This window comes from Rhincodon typus, unplaced genomic scaffold (genome assembly GCF_021869965.1).
Source record: "Rhincodon typus isolate 14 unplaced genomic scaffold, sRhiTyp1.1 hic_rhity00002157, whole genome shotgun sequence".
NCBI lineage: Eukaryota > Metazoa > Chordata > Chondrichthyes > Orectolobiformes > Rhincodontidae > Rhincodon > Rhincodon typus.
The window spans coordinates 1-17312 of record NW_025967795.1 but is presented as its reverse complement, the minus strand read 5'-3'; the positions used below and the strand labels follow the sequence as shown (position 1 = coordinate 17312).

At 39.8% G+C, this 17312-nt stretch overlaps 1 long non-coding RNA gene across 2 annotated transcripts; it reads left to right on the top strand.

The window, feature by feature from the left end:
• The first annotated feature begins 1119 nt into the window (after positions 1–1119).
• On the top strand, positions 1120–17306 carry LOC125481438. Of its 2 annotated transcripts, none has more exons than XR_007261337.1 (3): positions 1120–1428; positions 13768–14003; positions 16111–17306. It is a non-coding gene; the product is annotated as an uncharacterized LOC125481438 (long non-coding RNA). The 2 variants fall into 2 exon arrangements; XR_007261338.1 differs by having other exon boundaries at positions 1122–1310.
• The last annotated feature ends 6 nt before the right edge of the window (positions 17307–17312 follow it).

Here is a 17312-nt window from a genome sequence, read left to right as displayed (position 1 = left end):
TGCCGCCCATTAAGGATGTTGAATCTTGGAGCAAAACTCAAGATGATGATGCGCCTGCATCAGTGATGGAAACTGAATTTTGAAAATGCTGGCAAAGAAGCTGTGGTGACTTGTTGCAGTGTATTCTTTGGGTAGTAAATACTGAAGTAATAGTGTACTGCTGGTGAAGTCAGTAGAGACTTAAATATGTGTAGATTGCCAATCAGACTGCTTTGTCCTGGATGACATTGAGTTGTTTGAATGTGACTGCAGTTGCACCATCCAGACAGTACAGAATATTTCATCATCCTCATGACTTCTGTTGGAGATGCTTTGAGAAAAGCTGAAGTGTGTCACTTGATGCAGAACAGCCAGTTTCTGTTCTGAAACTCCACTTTCTCTCCACAGATGCCTGAACTGCTTAGAATTTCCAGCATTTTATTATTTCACTGCCACCACCACTTCTCCCCCACCCCTCACCAATCTTCTGACTATTTATGTGGCCGTTCCTTTTAGTTTCTTGTCAGTAGTTCCCAGGATATTGATGTTCAGGTGATAATTTTGTTATGAAGACTAATTTCTACTATAGACACTCCCTACTGTTTCTACGCAAACACTTGAACTGTCTTCAGAAGCCTCTGCAGATCAGGTAGCAGGACCAAGTGAGATTCTGAGGTGCTCATCTGAGGTAGCATGCCAAATGTCATCACCATATTAACATTGTCACAAGTGAGTTGAGGTGATCATGAAGCCAGAATGCCTGTCACTTGCTTCCCAACATGATTATTCTATGCAAGCTTTAGTCTATGTAGTGGTCTCCTGGTGGTGACAGCAAGTGATACACTGCCACATGGGTTTCACTTAGAAATTTGGATATCGACCCCAAAATCTAGCAGCTTACCCTTGATCATTGCATGTTATGGGGCAGCCAAAGGGTCAATCGACCCAAAACATTAACTCTGCTTTCTCTCCACAGATGCTGCCAGACCTGCTGAGCTTTTCCAGCAATTTCTGTTTTTGTTTCAAATACAGACGGGTGTGGCCTACTTCGAAAACTTCTTCTCATCCCGCTTTATCACCTTTATTCCCATCAGCACCTTAAACAACATCTAAGACGATCCAGGTAAACAGCTTCACTTCGAAGAATGAATACAATCACTGAAACTCACGTGATTTCTATCCTGCTCCGCCCTAGACCGGTAGTGACGTGTACAACCAGGCGCATGCTGAGCTGTACTTCCTGTCGTTGACGTCAAGAAAGGAAATGACGCATAGGCCGCGGAGCCGGAACTGGGTGGAGGAGGACGTGTTGTCCGGATCGGGATCTTTAGGTAAAGGAGTGGCTCACTTTCGGGGCTCTTCGCGGTCTCGGTGATCTCTCCTCCTTGTGACCGGTTAGCACGCAGTGTGACTGGACATCAGTTCCTGTGCTCTGCTGATTAACGCTCTGTAAGTCACTGGCCGCAGACATACTCAGGCTGATGTGTAACTGTGAGGGATAGTGGTGCTGCTGCTGCTGTTGGTAGTAGGTGTCACTGGTTTGGTTCATTGACACCTTTTTTAATCGGCAGCTATATACAGGTGGGGGGGGAGAAATGCTAGAACTATGAGTGATGGTGAGAAAACGGGTTAGATTGGAATTGATCTTTGGCAGCAGGTCGGGCTTCCAAGAGTCATACAGTTGTATAACACGGAAACAGACCCTTCGGCTCGATTCGTCCATGTCAACCAGATATTTTAAATTTATCTAGTCCCACTTGCCAGCATTTGGCCCATACCCGTCTAAACCCTTCCTATTCATGTACCCATCCAGATATCTTTTTAATATTGCAATTGTACTAGCCTCCACCACTTCCTCTGGCAGCTCATTCCATACACACACCATTCTCTGCGTGAAAAAGTTGCCCTCGGGTCCCTTTTAAATCTTTCTTCTCTCGCCTTAAACCTATACCCCCTAGTTCTTGCTTGATTATTTACGATTTTGACATCCTTAGGGTTGTAACAGACTGCTAATGGGCTTTGAATATGAGCTTGTCTTCTTTCTAAGCTTTTTCTCCATACAAAATTAACTATCTTAAAATTTGTTTCTCACACTTGTAACTGTATAATGATGCTTTGTCTGTAGTTAATTTATAGTTGAGAGTCAACAATTAGCAACAGCTATTTAAATGCATCCATAAACTTTGTAAAATATTTCAGGGTCATTCACAGAGGTATTCAACATAGAAAATTTCATACTGAACTTAGCTGATGAGTCCCCTAAATCTGCTGGCCTGAATTCTACGATCTTAAAATAAGTGGATGTGTCTGTTGTAATCTTGCAAAATTTCCTGCAAATGTAGTATCTCTATTCAAGAGGAAAGCACAAAGCAAGAAACTATAGACCAGTTATCCTTATGTCTGTCATTGGAAAAATGCCAAAATTCATCACTAAAGAATTCACAGCAAGAAGTTTAGAAAACTAAAATACAATCAAGTTGAATCAGCATGGATTCAGGAAAAATAAATTGTTTAAAAAAAATTAGAATTCTTTAACAAACTTAATATGCAGGTCGAAAGAAAGGAATCTGAAGATGTAGTGTAGTGTAATATTTGCTAAGATCATTCAATAACTGGCACAGAATTCATAATAATGAAAGGAAAGTACTGCAGTTGCTGAAAGTCTGAAATAAAAAGAGAAAATGCTGGAGAAACTGGCAGCATTTCTGGAGCGAGAAATGGGATTCACATTTAGGGTCTGATATGTTTCTTCAAAACAGTTTACAAGACATTAGCATGCATGTATAGCAAGTAGGTGAGGAAGGTAAATGGACTGTTGGCCTTTGGCAAGGGAGTGGAATATAAAAGTAGGGAATTTTTGTCACATTTACATGTGGCATTGGTGAGACCATACCATGTACAGTTTTTTTCTCTTTATTTCAGGAGGGATATCCTTGAATTGGAAGCCATACAAAAGATTCACTAGGCTGATTCATGGTATGAATGGATTTTGCCTTAAGTTGGGTGTACAATCTTTGGAGTTGAGAAAAATGAGAGGTGATCTTGTTAAAACATATAAGATTCAGAGGAGGGCTTAAGAAAGTAGATATTGGGTGATGTTTCCCTTCATGAGGAAATCTAGAACATACCTAAAATAAGTACCCTCCTGATTAAGACAGATGAGGTATTTCTTCTGAGTATGATCAATTTTCGGAATTCAGTACTCAGAACATGGAGGCTAGCTCTGCAGAACATATTTAATTTGAAGACAGATTTTGATTTACAAGTAAATCCAGGATTAGGGGGACTGACAGTAAAGTGGAATTAAACTACCAGCAGCATTTATCATCTTGAATGTTGGAGCAGGTTGAAGGGACTAAGTTGCCTGCTCATATTCTTTAGGTTCTTATTATATCCTTGAATCTTTTGAACAAACCACCATAAGAGGATCAAGCTTTTGTTCGACATTGATTACTGGACTACCCAATTAGGTCTTCTGTTATGTGGCCATCCCACCTTGGTTAAACTTTGTACTATGAACGTCTCTATGCTTTGCATGTTTACTTTTTTCATAAGATTCTGACGTTTTGTGCTGCCGTTGAATTTTCATGACTCTTCTGAGGCACTGTTGATGGAGTTACTTCGGTTTTCTGATACAGTGTTGCAGCTATAACATGTACATAGGTAAGGATCTATATCTTATTTGTGGGCTTTCAGTTTTGTTGCCAGTTTAATATCTGTGTAATCCCATAGGCCACCACAGAACATTTCAAAAGGGTTCAAGACTCAAAACAATCTGATTCACCTCAGTACTTTAGTTAGCTATCTGCTACAACCAAGGTGTGCTGTTGGTTATATTGGATCACATCCTAGTTGTCCACAATTCATTTATAGATATTTTCCAATCAGCTTGTTCACAGATGTTATTGCACACCTCTGGGTCAGATGGGATTTGAATTCAGACATCTTTGCTCAGAGGTAGGGACACAGGAGCCCCATATGACTCATTTATAAGCATGTTTAAATTGGTGAGGGTGCAGTACTTATTGTGAATATTGATTTTTCAAGCGTTTGATAAAATATCACATATACTACTTGTTAGTAAAATTTGGAATAATTAGAGGAAATCGTGACACAAAATCAAAATTGGCAAGTACAGAAAACAAAGAGTAGTAGTGAATGGCTGTTTGTCAGTTTAAAGGATTCTACAGTGGTGTTCCCCAGTTCGAAACACAGACTGTAAGAGAAAGGTGTACCATTAGTGCCAACAAAGAAGGTTGAAAATATTACATTGAAATAAAAAGATGAGTAGCAGGCCAGAAGTGTCTGAAGACTATGAACAGTGTTAAAGAATTACTAAAAGAAATAAGAGAGGAGAAATTAGAATATAATAGCTAGCAAGCTAGCTAGAATTATAAAATCAGATATTAAGAGTTTCTTCAGGTATTTAAAAAGCAAGAGGAAGTAAAGGGAATATTGGTTCTCTATACAGGGAGACAGACTGGGGTATTAATAGTGGAAAAACAGAAATGGTATATGGTTTTGTCTGTCTTCAATATTGCATCCCAGAAATAATTCTGAATCAGAATCTGAAAGGGATCAAGCAACTTAATTTCAATCACCAGGGAAAGAGTACTGAGAAAATTCTTAGAAAATTTGACAGGCTTCCCTGTCCTGATGGACTTCATCTGAGGGTGAAGTGGCTGCTCAAACAGTAGATATAATTGTTTTAATTTTCAAAAAATTCCTTAGATACTGGAAATGTCCCATCAGACAGAAAAAAGCTAATGTAACTCCACTTTGCAGTGGAGTATATTGCAGTGAAACAGAAAACAGGAAGCTAGAGGCCAGGTAACCAAATATCTACCAGATGAAAAATGCTCAAATCTATTAAGGACGTTGTAGCAAGGCACTTTGAAAATCTTATTGTGAACAAGCAGATTGAAAATTGTCGTGTAAAAGGGAAGTGGATAGAGGAGTCAGTGGATTTACTCCACTTAGATTCCAGAAGTTATTTACAAGGTGCCCATCAAAGATTGTTAAGTAAAACAGGAGCTCCTGGTGTAAGAAGAGGCATCGTTTTGCCGTGGATGGAGGATTGGTTGGCTAATAGGAAGCAGAAAGTGAACCCAAATGAGTAACCTTTGGGTTGGCAAGATGTGATGAGTGGTGTGCCATAGGCATCAGTGATGGAATCTCACTTATTTACAATGTATATAAATGACTCGGATGTAAGGACCAAAGGTATGGTTTCTAATTTTCCTGTTGATACAAGGATTGGCAGAAAACTAAGTTGTGAAACGAACATAAGTGTTCAAAGGGACATCGACAGATTAAGTGAGTGGATAAAAATTTGGCAATAGTCTCTGCTGTGGTTAACTGTGAACATGTCCACTTTTAGAAGAAGAATAGAAAAGCTTTGTACTACTTAAATTAAGAGATTACTGAACTCCGAGATAAAGAGGAATCTTGGTTTCTTGATAAACTAATCACAAGAAGTCAAAATAAAGGTTCAGCAAGTGATTAGGAAAGCAAATAGAATCCTGTTGTTTATTGCAAGGGGAATGGGATATGAAAGTAGGGGTGTTTACACACCAGTTGTATAGAGCATTGGTGAGGCTGCAACTGGAGTACCATGCACAGTTTTGGTGTAAAAAAAAAAGTAAGGAAGGGTATAAATACATTTGAACCAGTTCGGAGAAGATTCATTCAACTAATATTGGGGAGTAGGGGACAATGATTGATCTTAGTGAAACATACAAGATGCTGAGGGGACTTTACAGGGTTGATGCTGAAAGAATGTTTCTCCTTGAGTGGAAGACTATGGCAGGGACTCAATTTAAAAATAAACTTTCTCTGATTGAAGATGAGAACGATATTTTTCTGTCAGAAGGGAAATGAGTCGGTGGAACTCTGTACCCCAGAGAATGGTGATAGAAGTGGAGTCATTGAATACTTTAAAACAGAGGTAGACATATTCCTCATTGACAAGGGAGTCAAAGGTTGGTGGATATGTTGAGTTGAGAGCACAATCGGAACAGTCTGATCCTGTTGAATGGTGGAACAAGCTAGAGGGACAAATGGCCTTCTCTTGCTCTTAATTCATATGAGTTGACGCGAGGGTCAGTGCTGCTTTTGATTTAAATGACCTAACATGGGCAAATGGAGTGTATTTCCCAGTTGATACAAAACTCAAATTGTAGTAAACAATCAAGCAGACCAAAGTAGATTCAGGGTGTCATAGACTACTGGAATAGGCCGTGGTAGAGAAATAAGAAATTTATAAATTTTGGTACGAAGAATTGATATGAAGCAATACAATTTTATAGGAAGTGCAGTGAAAGAAATCTTTGAAAGAGCAAATGGGGATTCATTCTAGTTTTTGATAAAGCAGTGGCATTTAAAAGCAAGGACATTTCGCTGACCCTTTATAAAATACTGATTAGACCTCAGCTGAAGTATTGTAGGAGCTAACTGTTTCGAAGGCTGTTAAGTCCTTAAAGAAGGTGCAAAGTTCATTTGCTAGTATGGTTGTATTGTTGAGGGATTTCAGTTTTGGGAGAATTGGAGACGCTGGCGCTGTTCTCGTTTAAACAGAAAATGTGAAAGGAGATTTGATAGAAATGTTAAAAATCGTGAGTAATTTTGATACCCTTTATTCAGGGAAAGTCTAACGTTTATTGTTCATCCCTAATTGCTCTCAAAAGTAGTAGTGAGCTGCTTTCTTGAAGTGTTGCAGCACATGTGGTGTTGAAACTGTTAGGGTTGGAGTTCTGGGATTTGTCTCCATAACAGTGACGTAGTTCTAAATCAGGGTGGTGTGGTACGTAATGGGGAAGTTGGAGGTGGTGATGTTCCATTGTTTCTGCTTCATTTCTCGTTGGAGTGAGAGAGGTCAGCAGTTTGGAAGGTGCTGTCTGATAAGCCTTGGTAAGTTGTTGCAATGTATCTTGTGTGTCATCTCAGCGTGCACAGCTGTCACTGGGATTAGTGAAGGAGGGAGTGAATGCTGATGGTGTTATATGGTTTGCAGATCAAATAGACTAATTTGTCTTGGATGGTGTTAAACTACTTGAGTGTTTTTGGATTGCACCCATCCAGGCAAATGGTGAATATTCCATCAGACTCCTGACTTGTATCTTGTAAATGGTATGCAGACTTTAAGAAGTCAGGAGGTGTGTTTCTTTCCACAGAATTCTTGACCTCTGACTTGCTCTTGTAACTGCAGTTCACTGTCTGGCTAATGATAATTTCCAGGATGTTGTTAGTGGGAATTCAGCGGTAGTAATATCTTTGAATATCAAAGATGGAAATGGTCATTGCGTGAGTCTTGAGTGATATCAATGTTACCTGCTACTATTCCAAGCCTGGATGTCATTCAGGTTTTGCTGCATTTGGATTCAACTGGCTCAGTATCTGAGGGGGTAGCAAACCATGCTGAGCATTGTACTCCATTCAACAAATATATGTATCTCGGACCTTTCAAAGGGGAGAGGTCATTAATGGAGGAGTTAGAGTTTCTGGCCTGTAACCAAAAGATATAGGAGATAAAACCATAAAATATAGGAACAGAACTAGGCCATTCAGCTTATCAAGTCTGTTCTGCCATTTGATCATGGCTGATATGTTTCTCGACCTCATTTTATTCCATTCCTTCATGGAATGTGGGTGTCACTGGCTGGCCAGCATTTATTGTCTGTTGCTAGTTGCTCTTGAGAAGGTGGTGGTGAGCTGCCTTCTTGAACCACTGCGGTCGATGTGCTGTAAGTTGACCTGCAATGTTGTTGGGGTGGGAATTCTAGTATTGTAATCCAGCGACAGTGAAGCCTTGGTGATATATTTCCAAATCAGGATGGTGAGTGACTTGGAGGGGAGCTTGCAGGTGGTAGTGTTCCCACTCATCTACTGCCCTTGTCCTTCTGGTTGGAAGTGCTCGTGGGTTTGAAAGGTGCATCAAAGGATCTTTGGTGAATTTCTGCAGTGCCCCTTGTAGATAGTAACAGCAGTGTGCACTGAAGGTTAGTGGTAGAGAGGGTGGATACTTGTGGATGTGGTGCCAATCAAGTGGGCAACTTTGTCCTGGATAGTGTGAAGCTTCTTGAGTTTTGTTGCAGCTTGTACCCATCCAGGCAAGTGAGGAGTGTTTCATTACACTCCTGACTTGTGCCTTGGAGATGATGGACAGGAGGTGAGTTACTCGTCGCAATGTTCCTGGCTTCTGATCTGCACTTGTAGCCACTGTGTTTATGTGGCGAATCCAATTGAATTTCTGGTCAGTGTGACCCCAAAGATGTTGATGGTGGGGGATTCAGTGATGGTAACGCATTTAATGTCAAGGAGCAGTGGTTAGATTGGCTTTTATTGGAGATGGACATTGCCTGTCATTTGAGTGGCACAATTGCTACTTTGCACATGTCAGCCCAAGCCTGGATATTGTCCAGATCTTGTATTCAAACATGGACTGCTTCAGTATCTGTGTACTCATGAATTTTGCCAAACATTGTGCAGACTTTGGTCATCCCCACTTCTGACCTTAGGGACTGAAGCAGCTGAAGATGGTTGGGCTCAGGGCACCATTCTGAGGAACACCTGCAGAGATGTTCAGATAACTGACCTCTAGCAATCTCAACCATCCTCCTCTTCCATTGATTCCAGTTTTGCTAGGGCTTCTTGATGCCACACTCGAGTGTCCAGCCTTAATGTCAAGGAGTCACTCTTGCCTCACCCGATTTTCTCAGTCCACCTGCATATTGAAGTCCCCCTAATTATGGGAATAGTAGCTTTCTTACATGCCTCTTCTATCTCCTGATTTACTACCCTTAGGATCTCCAACAATCATAACCATCTTCCACTGTGTTAGGTATGTCTCCAACCAGATGCCCATGGTTTCTGGTTAGGCTGAAGTTCCTTGCTGCCGCATTCGGTCAAATGTTGCCTTTATATCATGGCCAGTTGCCCTCCCTTTTCCTCTGCAGTTGAGCAGTTTTATCCATGTTTGGACCCACGCTGCAACAGGCAGAGGGTGCTGGATCAAGGTTGCTTTTGTGACTGGAAGTCTGCGTCAGTGTTGTACCACAGGGTTTGGTGCTGGGTCCTTTGCTATGTTCACTAATGTAGGATGTTAGATCAGTAATCTTGTACATGGCACAAAAATTGGTGCATGGTAAACAGTGATAAGGAAAGCTTCAGATGATACATATGGATTGTTTAGATGGTCAGAACAGTGGAGTTTAGTCTTAAAAATGAAGAAAAAATTGGGAGAACTAACAAGGCAGGGGAGTACAGTGAACGGTAGAGCCATGGAAGTACTGAGGATCAGAAGTGCCTTGCGTGCATGTCCATTGATCCTTTCTCACATAGAGAATAGTGTGTGGAAGTCACTGGTTGAAAGGGTGGAAGATACAGAAACCATCAGAACATTTAAGAAGTATTTAGATAAAAGACTTGAAATGCCGTAGCATCAAAACTACAAGTCAAGTGCTGGAAACTGGGACTGGAGTGAGTGTTTGTTGATCAGCATAAACACAATTGGTGAAAGGACCTGTTTTCTATGTGTATGATAATAAGGCTATGTCTCTTCTTTGGAACTAGAGGAAAGTAAGTAAATCTGGAGATGGGTGTGTGAGCAAGAGAGTGCGTGCGTGCAGGCTGGATGGGTTTTCTGCCAGACTGGCTCCCACATAAGCATGGTCATCTGGTCAGGCAACTGTCCCTTAGTTCAGAATCCATCGGCTCCCTGGTGCTTGCTTTTGCTTTCACTATTTCAGGAAAACACAACATTGTATACAACTGTCAAAAAGAATTCGATCAGTTTTTTTTTAGATGTGATCTAATTTTGAGTCATATTTAACTCAACGCTAACTTTGCTTTTCTCTCCCCGGATGCTGCCTGAGCTGCTGAGTTTCTCCGGTACTTTGTTTTTATTTTAGATCTCCAGAGTCCACTGTACTTTGCTTCTATTGTGCTTTTCTTCCCTCTGGCCATATCCTTAATGATGACAGTTAAGCACTATAGTGTGAGGGACAGTTTCTAGTTTGCAGCATCTGAACTTTAAGTATGCTGTCAGAAACATGAATGGTGAAGGATCCTAGCATGCAGTTTCTGAAGTACGTGTGCATCAGGAATGGAGTAGGTCATTCAATGTCTTGAGCCTGCTCAATCATTCAATAAGATGATGTCTGATCTGACTGTAACCTCAAATCCGTATTCTTGCCTGCTGCGATAACTGTTCAATACCTTGCTTAACAAGAATCTATGTATCACTGGCTTAAAATCATTCAAGGACGTTCTTCTACCAACTTTTCAGGGAAAGTTCCAAAAAGCCACAATCTTCTGAGACAAATTTTATCTCCTCTGTTTTAAATGTGTGACCCCCTACCTTTTAAGGTGACCCCTAGTGCTAGATTCTCTAATAATATCTTCTCCAGATCTGCTCTGTCAAGATCTCTCTAAGGATTTGAATGTTTCGATGAAATTGCCTCTTATTCTCCAGCGGATTTGAGTATTCCTCATAAGGAAAAACATGAGAGTGTGGTTGTACAGACGAAGTGAAGAGCACAAGATTCAGTGAGAAAAGTCTCTGAGCCATTTTGGACCAGACGGTGCTAATTTCCCTCAATTAATTGCAAATGGGAAAAACCCTGCCCAATGATGACTGCTTACGATATTTTAATATACATAATATACATATGATTTGAATCTACTGATGATACTCTGTCAGAACTGTGTTTAATGCCTGCAGACTTGGAATTTACAATGATTTGAATAATTGATATTCATGATGTTATGCTCAGTATCAAGTAATACATTGTTAATTGCAATCCAAACGCTAAACTATTAAATTGTACAATCTTGGGGTCAAGTGGGATTGGCTCGATTGATTTCATTTTTAAATTATGAACTTATAAGACATAGGAACGGACATTAGGCATTCGGCCCATCAAATCTGCTCCGCCATTCAATCATGGCTAATAAGTTCCTCAACCCCATTCTCCTGCTTTCTCCCTGTAACCCTTGATAATCAAGAACCTATCTATCTCCGTCTTAAATGGACTCAATGACCTGGCCTCCACGGTCTTCTGTGGCAGTGAATTCCATAGATTCACCACTCTATGGCTGAAGAAGTTTTTCCTTGTCTCCGTTCTAAAAGGTCTTCCCATTACTCTAAGTTTGTGCTGTCGGGTCCTAGCCTTTTCTACCAATGGAAGCATCTTTCCAACATCCACTCTACCCAGGCCATTTGGTATTCTGTAAGTTTCAATTAGATCCCCCCTCATCCTTCTAAACTCCAATGAATATAGTCCCAGAGTCCTCAAATGTTCCTCATATATGTTAAAATTCTTATTCCTGGGACCATTCTCGTGAACCTCCTCTGAACCTGCTCCAGGGCCAGTACATCCTTCCTGAGATATGAGGCCCAAAACTGCACACAGTACTCCAAATGTGGCCTGACCAGGGCCTTATAAAGCCTCAGTAGTACGTCCCTGCTTTTACATTCAAGTCCTTTCAAAATAAATGCCAGCATTGCATTTGCCTTCCTGACTACTGACTCAACCTGCAAGTTTACCTTGAGAGAATCCTGGACTAGAACTCCCAAGTCTCTTTGCACTTCAGACTTCTGAATTTTCTCCCCATTTAGAAAATAGTCCATGCTTTTATTCTTCTTACCAAAGTGCATGACCTCACACTTTCCCACGTTGTACTCCATCTGCCACTTCTTTGCCCACTCTTCTAACCTGTCCAAATCCTTCTGCAGCCTCCCCTTCTCCTCAATACTACTTGTCCCTCCACTTATCTTTGTATCATCTGCAAACTTAGCCAGAATGCCCACAATTCCTTCATCTAGATCATTAATGTATAAAGTGAAAAGTTGTAGTCCCAACACTGACCCTTGGAGAACACCACTTGTCCCCCGATACCATCCTGAGAAAGGCCCTTTTATCCCCTCTCTCTGCTTTCTGCCAGACAGCCAATCTTCTATCTATGCTAGCACTTTGCCTGTAACACCGTGGGCCCTTATCTTACTCAGCAGCCTCCTGTGTGGCACCTTGTCAAAGGCCTTCTTGACGTCCAGATAGATAACATCCATTGGCTCTCCTTGGTCTACCCTGCTTGTTATTTCTTCAAAGAATTCTAGTAGATTTGTCAGGGATGACCTCCCCTTGATGAAACCATGCTGACTTTGCCCTATTTTACCATACAGTTCCAAATATTCAGAAATCTCATCCTTCATAATGGATTCCAAAATCGTACCAAGGTTAGGCTAATCGGCCTGTAATTTTCCGTCTTTTGCCTTACTCCCTTTTTAAACAGGGGTGTCACGTTAGCGATTTTCCAGTCCTCTGGGACTCTCCCTGACTCTAGCGATTCCTGAAAGATCACCGCTAACACTTCCACTATCTCTTCAGTTATCTCCTTTAGAACTCTGGGGTGTAGTCCATCTGGTCCAGGTGATTTATCCACCTTCAGGCCAATCAGTTTTCCTAGCACCTTTTCTGTGGTGATGGCCACCGTATTCAGCTCTGTCTCCTGACTCGAATTTTTGGGATATTACTTGTGTCTTCCGACGTGAAGAAATTATTCAGTTCCTCAGCTATTTCCTTGTTTCCCACTACTATGTCTCCAGTGTCATTTTCCAGTGGTTCAATGTCCACTTTTGCCCTTTATATATCTAAAGAAACTCTTAACAGTCTTCATTTATATCACTGGCTAGCTTACCCTCATATTTAATCTTCTCCCTCCTTGTTTTTTTTTTTGTTGCCCCTGTATTGGTCTTTGTAAGCTTCCCAATCCTCTGGTTTCCCACTGCCTTTCGCCACATTGTAGGCTTTCTTTTTTGCTTTTATGCTATCCCTGACTTCCTTAGTCAGCCATAGTTGCCTCATCCTCCCTGTACCATGCTGCTTTTTCCTAGGGATGAATTTTTGCTGCGTCTCCTGAATCACTCCCAGAAACTCCTGCCATTGCTGTTCCACTGTCTTTCCTGCTAGGCTCCTGCTTGGAACTTGTTTCTAGAAATGCAGTGAAGGTTATGCTGTTTGACCAGGTGCCTTGAATAACTTAGATAACTTTGTATTGTGGAATTTCATCATTTCAAAGTACCTCTGTTTAATACATAGGAATTGCAATGCTGTATGTATGATAAACGTATCAAATATTTAGATTATTCCTCAACACTTTTCAAAATTGACATGTATTCAGTCTGATAGAATTATGCGTTAAGCATAAGTGGAGAAAGATATAAGGCCATTGTAGTACAACTTAAGGAAAACTGGAAGACTTGGGTAGATATCTGAAGCAGCAGGATGCGTAGCTTGATGAAATGGCCATCCATGGGCCTCTTTACCATGGACATATAACCAGAGTCGGAAAGGTGACAGCCCCTCTACCCATCATTCTCCCCTCCACCAAGCTTACCAAGCTGGAGAGCATTAAATTCCTTTTCCTGATATAAGAAAGAGGAGTGTGACCATGTCTAGGTAAATGTCAATTGTTATATCTTTAAATATGGTGTTTTAGTATCCCATATGTATTCAACCTACACAGGAGAGATATTAAAAAAAGATATAATTGCAATTAACATATCTGAATTCTGCTGTCTCCATATTTTCAATGCATGTGGTGAATTCAGAGCAAGTAAGTATCTTTAAATATAATCTGAAAAGGGAGAAGGTGCAGGGTCACGAGAAAAGGGTATGGGAATGACTAGCAGAATTACTTGTTTGGAGATCTGGCACAGATGCCATTAGCTGAATGGCTACCTCCTGTGCTGTAACATTTCTGTAATTCTGTGACTTTGGTTTCTTATAGAAAACATCAGCAGTCATGGCAACATACCAGGAATTCATTCAACAAAACGAAGAGCGTGACGGTGTTCGGTTCAGCTGGAACGTGTGGCCATCCAGTCGACTTGAGGCTACGCGCATGGTGGTTCCTTTGGCTTGTCTCTTTACGCCTTTAAAAGAACGCCCAGATCTGCCGCCAATACAATATGAACCTGTTCTGTGCAGCAGAGCTACCTGTAGGGCTGTCCTTAATCCATTGTGGTACAGTATCTGGAATCTAATTGTTGATATATTTGTTTTAAACATTTATACATTAAATATTTATACATTTGTGTATTGAAAGCAATAAAGCAATGGAAATGATATTAGAATTGATTAATGTTTTGGAGTGGACCTCATTCCAAAAAAGAGTTGCACTGTCAGCCCCTACTAAGAGAAAATTGATCCAACAGTGAGCAAAATCATAACACTTTTTTCTAATATATTTTCAAAGGCATGCAATCTAGAAACCTGCAATTGTTATAAGGTACAATCATAATTTTGTGATTGAAATGACTCTTATAAGCCATGGAAGAGCTATATATTGAATGTTTATTACAGGCATCTAAACACCTTTTTAATTAGATCAATGCCCTTTGGCCAGTTTTTTTCACTTCATTTAATCATATTGTATGTGCATTTTATTTTCTCCTGGATGTGCAGTATTATTTATTTCAAGGTTCTTGTGCCTTTACAACTGTTTAGGCCATTTTGTAATAATTAAACTACTTGCACAAAAGTCACATCAAAGTACATTTTGCAGCATTTTCCAATAAAATGCAGTTTTGGTTAATGGCTCAGGAGTATGCAGCAATTTGCCTTCTATTGAATTTGACCACCCAGCATGTGAGTTCTATCTTGATATATCTTTGGAATAATCCTTGGAAAGTTGCAATTTATTTTACATTTTAAAATCAAAACTATTGATAGATATTCAAAATCATTTATTCTGCAAATTGTCATTTGATACTCCAATTCTGCACTATCTTTGAAAGAAACTTTTTTTTGTTAAAGTTTTCTTCTTGTCCTCGTCAGGACAATTTACAAGAAATACAAAAGAAAAGAAAAACAACATTTATTCTATGTGAGAGGAAAGAGCTGATTGTTGGCAAGTAGACTCTGATAGAAGCATTGCCATGGCGAAGGTACCGGTTAATGATGACTGACAACTGCCAAGCTTTGTTTAAATTTTAAATCTGGTGTGTGGGTATCACCCTGAAGAATGAACCAGAGAATGGCTGTCACCTATTCTGTTGCTTTGAAATACTTGCAGTGTGTATATATGTTCTTTCCATCTACAAAGAACAGGGCCCTGTGTATTAATCTATGTAGCTTCCTGTATATGCAAATATACCAACTGTGACCACCAACTGATGATCACAAATTATTTCTGAGCACACTTAGGATTATTTAGTATATGTTGTCTAATTGCAGGTTTGCATCTGGAAAAGGTGCCATTTGGACTTTGTTGTTAGTGTTGTAAATGCAGGCTGGTTGAGTATGATCTGAACCTGTTCTGTTATGGACAACCAAAATACTTGCTGTTTGATGAGACCTGCCAGTTTTTGGAATGTATGGCCTTTTCAGCAATCTTTTCTACCACTTAAAGCATGAGATTACACGATTGTGGTGTTTTATTGGATACTGAATTGAAACCCTGCAGCTTGAAGCAAATTGATTATATTCAGCTTCCTTGCACTGTCAGCTGTTTAAAGCCCTCATTTTGTCTGTTTCAGCCAGGTAAACTGCATTTGAATGATCAGGAATGTTTTTGCCTACGTCTTCTGATTTGGATTGGTGTGCTACTAACGTATTACGTACAATGTCTTAAAAATAATCAATAATATTTTAACTGCCTTGAAAATGTAATAACCAGAGGCTTTACTTTGAAAGTGGGGAATGTAGTTTGAGGTTTTAACAAAAACTAAGTCACTTTTTTTACTCTTAATATTACAAGTTCAGTAGTCTCTGCAGCAGAGATGCCAAGTGTAGATGAGAGAGTTGTCTCTTGCAACTATTCACAGACTGATCAGACTAGACTTGATTGGCAAGAGAAAGATTAAAAAATTCTAAATATTCTTTTTATTTTAAATCAAACCATCAATTACAAGCAATTCCCATGTGGTGTAGCTTGGTGTATTTTATCCGACTAGTACAATGCCTAACTTCACAAGTTTTGAGTTTTTGTAGATGGACAGAATTGAATGATATGATGCATGTCCCATCTCAAATATGCTCAAAGCAAATATCTATTTTTATTTGCATAATGAAAAGTAAAGTTGTCATTTTTCAAAGTAACAATGACTTGATTTTTCTTATTTTAAAACAGTCAAGTGGACTACAGAGCAAAACTATGGGCATGCAATTTTTGTTTTCAGAGAAACCAGGTAAGGCTTGAAGAATTTTAACCACCTAGTGTGTGAGTTGTCAAAATAAAAGATAAGAGTTGACTAGGAAGAAATTTTTTTTTTTTAAAAAAAACTGAACTCTTGTTCCAGCCCTAAGTTCTGTTATTCATTTAAATGTTCCACACTTAGAATCCACGGAATACAGTGGATATTTGAAGGACCGGATGTTACAGGTTTCTATCGTTTGAAGTTTAGAAAGATGAGAGATGACCTTATTGAAAGAAAAGATCCTGAGGAGATTTAATAGGGTGGATTCTGAGGGGATGTTTTCCTTTATAGGAGAAACTAGAACTAGGGTACTCAGTTTAAGAAGAAGAGGTGAGATAAGATTATTTTTCTCTTAAAGAGAAAACAGTGGAGATTAGGTCATTGAGTTAACTGAAGTTGAGCCCACTCCTCCACTGAGTGAGATCACGACTGATCTAATCTTAATCTCAACTCAAACATCACAACTCCCTCCAATAGTCTTTCACCCCTTTGTTTATCAAGAATCTGCCTATCTCTGCCTTTAAAAATATTCAAAGATTCTGCCTCCACCACCTTTTGAGGACAAGTTCCAAAGATACTGAAGCCACTAGGAGAAAAATTTGCCTGATCCCTGTCTTAAATGGGCGACCCCTAATTTTGAACCAGTGACCTCCTAGTATTAGATTCTCCCACGAGAGGAAACCTTTCTTTCCACATCTATACTATCAAGTACCTCAGGAATTTGAATATTTCAATCAATCTTCTAAATTCCAATGGATACAAGCCTGGCGTATCTAGCCTTTCATCATAAGACATCTCATTCATTCCCATGAAGACATTCTAGTAAGCCTTCTCTGAAGTACCTCCATTGAATTTCTGTCCTTCCTTAATTAAGGGGACTGATACCGTAACAGTACTCCAGATGTTGTCTCAGCAATTCCCTACGTAATTGTGCACTTTTGTGTTCAATTCCCTTTGCAGTAAACAATAACATTCCATCAGCGCTCCTGTATGGTCATACTAACCTTTTGAGCACTCGGACATCCAGATTTCTCTGAATCTCAGCACTCTGCAATCTCTCTCCATACATAAACATACTTTTTTATTGTTCTCGCCAAATAGTCAATTTCACATTTTCCTACATTATATTTCATTT